Raw genomic sequence first — 7,243 nt, forward strand, 5'->3', positions numbered from 1 at the left:
ACACACGTCTTCATGGCAGGGTGTTTATTTAAGCACCTGGACAAATTGATTTTTGTCCATAATGGTGAGTTAACAGGAAGAAATTGTTTAAAGATCCAATAAAAAATGTTTATTGTTAATTAAGAAGTATAAAAATCCTTCATTTGAAAATGTGTTTGCTATTTAATTACCTTTACACTATAATAAACACTGAATGTACTGTCTATGAAATGAGAGAGAAAAACTTTCAAATTGTGATTAGAATGTAAACATTTAAATTTGCTTCTTTCATAAAATTAGTTTTTTGCGTCATCAGAATTATTGGGTTTTTGGACTTTATCCATCATTTGATATTCTAGAAGGCACTATTATTTAAAAAAAATTCCTTTATTCAGGAATCAGATGTGATCCTGCTGATCTGTCATGAAAGCATACTGTACGTGGTTGCACAGTTCTTGTATTACTCTGAATTGTACTTCTGAACACTATGAGGTTTCTGAGCAAACTGACTATACTTTCAAGCACACTGGTACAGAATGGGATTGCCCAACTCACATTCAGCCTGTCAGTTGCAAGAGCATGCTTCCAAATCCTAAAATTTGTGTTAACCCTTCCTCCTCTTCAGAAAGAGGGCATGTGAAGCAGTACAGTCTTGGTGCTGACAGCAGCATTAAATGAGACACAAGAGATTGCAGTGACTCAAGATTCTGAGGCCCTATGCCGTAGTGTCCTTTTTAACATATTCATGAATTTGAGGTTGCCACCATGTGCCTTATATATCTGTATTACATTCTGTACAATTCTAGCAACTTTATTCAATTTTTATTTGACTGAAGTCCAAAACCAAGTCCCTTAGCTGTTGTACCTGTGTTTTATTCACACTAGAAATGTTAGCTCCATTGGAAATCTAGAAATGATTTATGTCTCTTGCTACTGCTATTTTTAAGAATTACGCCAAAGCCCTCTTGTGTTCAGTCTAATGAACCTTGTCATCATTCATCCATCCATCCACCATATCATAGAACTACTGAACACAGAGGATGTGTGAATAGATTCATTTGCCCTTGGTGAAGAAACTTGTAATTGTAAATTTAATGGCACATAAAAATGTTCTACTGTCGTGAAGTGCTGTTCAGAAGCTGATGTCTCCTTATTAATTACAGGGAGAAGCTGCTGAATTAGAGGAGTTCCTTGCATGACAACAGGCGAAAAGAAGGCGGATGAATGAGAAGCCTCTGGATGGAAAGTCGGGTAAGGGTAATATAACTGTTTTATATGTAAATTTATAAGAGCATGAAAAACATGGTTACCTGCTCATCTGAGATGAGTTGATTTTATGAGCTGGCAAGCAGAAATTCAGAGTGGTCATTCATATTAGGAAGTCATGATTAATAATTTGTAGGCAATGAGACTGTCTGCAAGAAACCAAATTGCATCAGATAAATTAATTTTAACTCTGAAGCATGGGCAAATTACATGACCCTAATGCTAAGATAGCATCAGGAAATGTATGAGTGTGCTTGCTTTGAATTTCCTCATGGAAAGCAAACCACTCGTGTTAGTTCCTTATCTTTCCAACACATCAGTTCCAAACACGATGCATTAAGAAATGCCGTCTGCAAGAGTGCACAAAATCTGTTTTAAATTATGGAGATAAATTCAGGTAAGGATTTCTTGGAAGTATTACTTGCACACTTTCCATTCACTGCAATTTGAGTATCTGATGCAATAACTGGATACCCCCCTAGTACGTATGCATAATGAACCCAAGAGAATGACAACAGAAATGGGCTTCATGGAGATTATCCACCATAGTTCTTATTTTTTTATTATTTAAGACAATATTCCGACACTTGAATCTGCCTCCATCCTCAGATAGGCCTAAATTTAATCCCTACGTCCTGATACTAGAGCAAACACAAGGCAGGGTATATAGTGTCAGTGCTGTTAGGCAGACAGAAATCCATCCAGCTTAGCCATTAATACCTGATCCTAGCCATTTTGAAGTTGAAAGTGTTATTGCAAAATTGAAACAGTATAAATCGCTAGGTAGTGATCAAATTCCGGCAGAACTTATTCCAGCAGGAGGCTGGAATCTTATTCTAAGATCTACAATCTAATTACTTCTATTTGGCGTAAGGAAAAATTATCTGATCAGTGGAATGATTATATAATTGTACCAGGTCACAAGAAGGGTGATGAAACTGACTGTAGTAATTATCGGGGAATATGACTGCTATCGAATTCATATAAAATTTTGTCCAATATTCTTCTTTCAAGGTTAAGTCCATATATAGATGAAATTATTGGGGATCATCAGTGTGGGTTTCGACGTAACAGATAAACTACAGATCATATCTTTTGCATTCGTCAGATATTGAAAAAAATGGGAGTACGATGAGACAGTACATCAGCTATTCATAGACTTCAAGAAAGCCTATTGTTATGCCGTGGTGGCAGGGGGCGTGNAATAGAGTTGCGGATACCCATGAAACTAGTTAGGTTGATTAAAATGTGTTTAAATGAAACGTGTAGTAAAGTCCTTGTAGGTAAACATATGTCTGATAAATTTCCTATCCAGAATGGACTAAAACAAGGAGATGCTTTATCGCCACTTCTTTTCAACTTTGCTTTAGAATATACCATTAGGAAGGTCCAGGGAAACCAGGTGGGACTGAAATTAAATGGCACACATCAGCTGTTGGCCTATGCCGATGATGTGAATTTACTGGGTGACAATGTAGATACCATAAAGAAAACACACAAACTTTAATTGACACAAGTAAAGAGGTTGGTCTAGAAGTAAACAGAGAAAACTAAGTATATGTTACCCTCTCATCACCAAAATGCAGGGAAAACTCATGACATAAAGATAGGAAACAGATGTTTTGAAAATGTGCACAGTTCACATATTTGGGAACAACGATAACAGATTGAGGAGGAAATTAAGAGGAGATTGAACTTGGGTAATGCTTGCTACCATTCAGTCCAGAAGCTTTTATCTTCTCATCTGCTGTCCAAAAACATAAAAATTAGAATATTCTGAACTATAATTTTTCCTGTGGTTCTGTATCGGTGTGAAACTTGATCTCTGACATTAAGAGAAGAACATAGACTGAGAGTATTTGAGAACAGGGTGTTGAAGAGAATATTTCGACTGAAGAGGGATGAAGTGACAGGAATTTCGAGAAAACTGCATAATGAGGAGCTTCATAACTTGTACTCTTCTCCAAGTATTATTAGAATGATCAAGTCAAGGAGGATGGGGTGGGCAGGTCACGTAGCATGAATGGGGGAGACAAGGAATGCTTATAAGATATTGGTGGGAAAGCCAGAAGGAAAGAGACCACAGGGAAGACCAAGGCGTAGGTGGGTGAACAATATTAGAATGGATCTTAGAGAGAGAGAATGGGATGGTATGGATTGGATAGATCTGGCTCAGGATAGGGACTAGTGGATTGTTCTTGTGAACACAGTGATGAATCTTAGGGTTCCATAAAATTCTGGGAAATTCTTGAGTAGCTGCTGAATTGGCGGCTCCTCCAGAAGGGCTCAGCTCCATGAGGAAGTAAGTATGTCAATATACCGTAGTCACAAACTTTATAGTTTTATTTTTACTCTCAGAACCTGCTTATTTTATTCCAAATCTGCCATTTCTTATCATACATATTTATTATTTCAGGCACAACCACCTGGAAAGAGTGCTCTGATGACGACGACAAAGATATTCTGGTTCTGGACATGGACGAGGAACTCTTAGAAGAAATGGATTCATTATTGAGGGAAATGAAATTGTGATTATAGTTTGACGTAGTCTGTTTTGATTATTTTAAGTCAATAAATCTATAGTTTTTGTTTAATGAATGTATTTATTCTATTCTGATTATTTTAAATTAATAAATCCATAATTGTTATGTAATCAGTGTATTGTATTATGGTTGTTTTAAATTAATAAATCTATAATTGTTATATAAAAAGAAACCATGAGTCCATTATTTTATTAGAACACTCAGATTTGTCACTGAATGATTAAGAAAAATGACAACCATATGCTTAATTAGTTAAGCACTATGCCATAGACACATAGGGGGCATGGAGGTGGATTTCTGCCATTCTTGACTATTTCACTAGATGGAGGTGAGTGGTCACCTTCACTCCCCTCCTGATTTATCCCCAGTACAGACTGGATAGGCGGCCAAGATGTGGGCTTTGAAGACTGTTGCTTATCAGAATGAGAATTGTTACATACACAGAACCTCTGTGTTTCACTGGCAGCATTGCTAAGTAGAATTTTGAAAGCTGCTGCTCATTTGTCTGCTTCAGCAATTAAATGATTATTTGAAATGCATTCACGCTGTAAGATGTGGTTATGATGGTCACATGTATGGACTGTGTGTTGTTTATTATGCAGAGGTAGATTCATTTTTGGCACAAAATGGCTTTATTTTATTTTGGCTAAACTGATCAAGAAAGAGATAGAGATTTTTTCCTGGAGTTTGTTTAACTTTTCTGTTTTTAATTAGTTAAGCCCTGCACCTTGAAAACATGCTGGATAGCAGATGAGTTGTCAGCTTCATGCCCTGGCTACTTTAACACCAGGAACAGAGCTCCAGTACCCATTGGATAGGATGCTGGGTGGGTGCCACAGCTGGTCTGGACATTGCAGCAGAGAAACATTCCTTGCCCCAGTCGGGAACCAACTGTGATTAGTTGCCATAAGGTGTTGTTCCGACTGCGTTTCTTTTAGCGTTCTCTTCTTAATGTTATAATGATTTGAACTATCAGATATGAACCTTCATAGATTTCCATAATTTGCAACAAGTGTGGTTGAAGCAGATGGCATTAGTAAAGAGGTTATGAAAACGTGAGAACAAAACAAACTTTTTAAATGAATACGGACACGCTGATTACAAATCTGGACAGATACACTTTTTATATAATTACAGAATTTCAGTATAGACTTTTGAATGGAAGCAGCCTATTTTATACAAAAGTATTTCTTTTCACTACATGTAGATGCAGCCTTTGAGAGCAGACTGTTGGAGTTTGTTCATCTTTATGTGTTAGAAAAAAATATGCACTTAACAATACAAGAAGTGTTTAAGTATTTCCACATTGCATTTACACCCCTTTGGAGCCTAGTTTCTTGAAAACATTTGTAATAACACAGATATTATCACATGTTAGGGTTGTGACTGTTAGACGGGGTTTTGAGTGGACGATTGGCTTTATTGCACTTATACAGTCAACTCATAATTACAAGTAATACAGCACTATCGCTGATCTGCACGCTTTACAGTTCACTGTTACCCACTCACTAGGGTTCTCAGTCTTCAGTAGTTGTATCCTGGCAACTGATTTCAGCACAGTAATTATACCAGTCTCACTGTAACTGCAGCACCCTTTAAGTCTTCTTTGTACAGCCACACACCTGCAACTCAACTAACTCCCAGGTGCCATCTCTTCTGTATCATCTTCGGCTGCCATCAAGAGAGATTCCCTCAATTATTCTCAGCTAGGCCGGGATCCTCGTTATGTAGCCTCAGTGTGGACCCAACAGAAAACACCATTTCCTTCCTTGTAGCATAACTGTACTTCGACTGTTGCTTATGTATTCGTTGCCATGGGAACCTGTTTACCAAGTCATTCCATACATCTACTCTGGCCTTCAGGCGTCATGTCACAATATATTCAGTTGCTTCTTACCGCTGAAGTACAGAACCTGTGTGAGCACAACAGATCACTTTTATCACCGACTTTGCACCCATCAAGAGAAGCAACTACCACAGGTTCACTACAGCAGATCCTGGGAGAAACGAGGCAGTGCGCACTATGTGAAGTGCTGTTGCTTTGCAAGTAAAAGTAAATAATGTTTGCAGATATGAATGTAGTCTTTTTTTGCATGAGAATATATTTTTGAGACTTAACAGCTTGTGTTTTAGGGCACGCAGTAAAATAGTTGATTGAGTCACTGTGCTGCAAGCCGGAAGGTTGTGGGATCGAATCCCAGTGAGGCCATTGAATTTCTTTCAATTGACCTAATCCTTCCAGCCGCACTATGGCCCTGGGGTCGACTTAGCCTCTAACTGAAATGAGTACCAGGAATATTCTTGGAATGATCTTGGGGGTAAAGGGTGGCCGGCGTGTAAGGCTGACAACCTTACCACAAACTATGAGCCGATTGTGTAGAAAATGTGGGAACCTCAACATCTCACAACCCTATGGGCTTCCACAGCCTGTTACAGGGATACCTTTACTTTACTTTTTACAGCTTGTGGTTACACTTTGCATTCCACAAGCCAATTAGATCAGCTTGGTGTGCTTCTGTTAAAACTGTCATGGCTGAAAAAGTTAGCTTGATGTGAATCAGTCACTTTGCACAGCATTTCTGTAAATAGATGACATTAAATATGATGTATCAGTGTTTAGAGGAAGGGACAGGCTTTCATGATGTCTGTACCTGTTGTTATTTTAAGTAATGCATTTTTCTGTGCGGCTGCATTTATCCTCACGCAATGTTGATGTTTCTAGCAAGCAGTCCTATGGCAGGTCGTCCACATTTCCTGTGCGTTCACACATTCCTCGAAAGGTGCTAAAGTAATGGTAGGTTTGTTAAGTATAGAAGGATGGCTAAAATTTAATTTCTTTGACCTTGTTCTTGTTGCAGATTGCAGGATGTCACTTAATATTCCTGGTGAACCAGGATTTGATAAGCCTAATTCACCATGAAGCTGCCAAGATGAACCTCCAGCCTTGAACAGTTTCTTGAGGTGATGGCTGGACTTCATGCTTCAAATGTTGGCCTTACAGCTATGCCTCTTGAGGACCAGTTTCATGTGAACTCACATTTCTGATATCTTGAAAATTATTGTCCTGACTAATATGATCTTCGATGAGTAAATTTCTTTGTTGGAGACATACTGAATGTTGAATTCCAGATCAAACTTGTAAAGCCTACTATCCTATCTATCCTACTGGATACACTTGCTGCTATGGTGCACTGAATTGTCTGTAATAATAATACTCCTAGTCCGTTAAGAAATCAAGTTACCAATTTAACCACAGAAATCCAATGCTGCGTCTCCCTTACAAAGTTGTGTTGCTCTTATTACTGACTGTAGAAGGTAAAATCCATGTTCTTAATTTAATTAAGGACCACACCCTGAAGATGTAAGGAGAAATGGAGATATAGCTCCATAATTCTTGAGTAGCTGTAGGCAAGTGGTCAGCTGCACTTAACCTCCTGAGATAGTACCCCTGGTGT

At 38.2% G+C, this 7,243-nt stretch overlaps 1 long non-coding RNA gene across 3 annotated transcripts in view; it reads left to right on the forward strand.

Moving 5' to 3' along the window:
* Window positions 1–7,243, forward strand: part of LOC111875098 — a 14,946-nt gene that overhangs the window by 4,958 nt on the left and 2,745 nt on the right. Inside the window, exons 2-3 of one of the 3 annotated variants that reach the window (XR_002844673.2) lie at window positions 1,143–1,230; window positions 6,647–6,749. This is a non-coding gene — a long non-coding RNA (uncharacterized LOC111875098). Of the gene's footprint in view, window positions 1–1,142; window positions 1,231–3,661; window positions 5,219–6,646; window positions 7,235–7,243 lie in introns of those variants that run through there. The other 2 variants (XR_002844672.2, XR_002844671.2) reach the window with 2 other exon arrangements.

Source organism: Cryptotermes secundus, unplaced genomic scaffold, assembly GCF_002891405.2.
Source record: "Cryptotermes secundus unplaced genomic scaffold, Csec_1.0 scaffold3294, whole genome shotgun sequence".
In the NCBI taxonomy this organism is placed as follows: Eukaryota; Metazoa; Arthropoda; class Insecta; order Blattodea; family Kalotermitidae; genus Cryptotermes; species Cryptotermes secundus.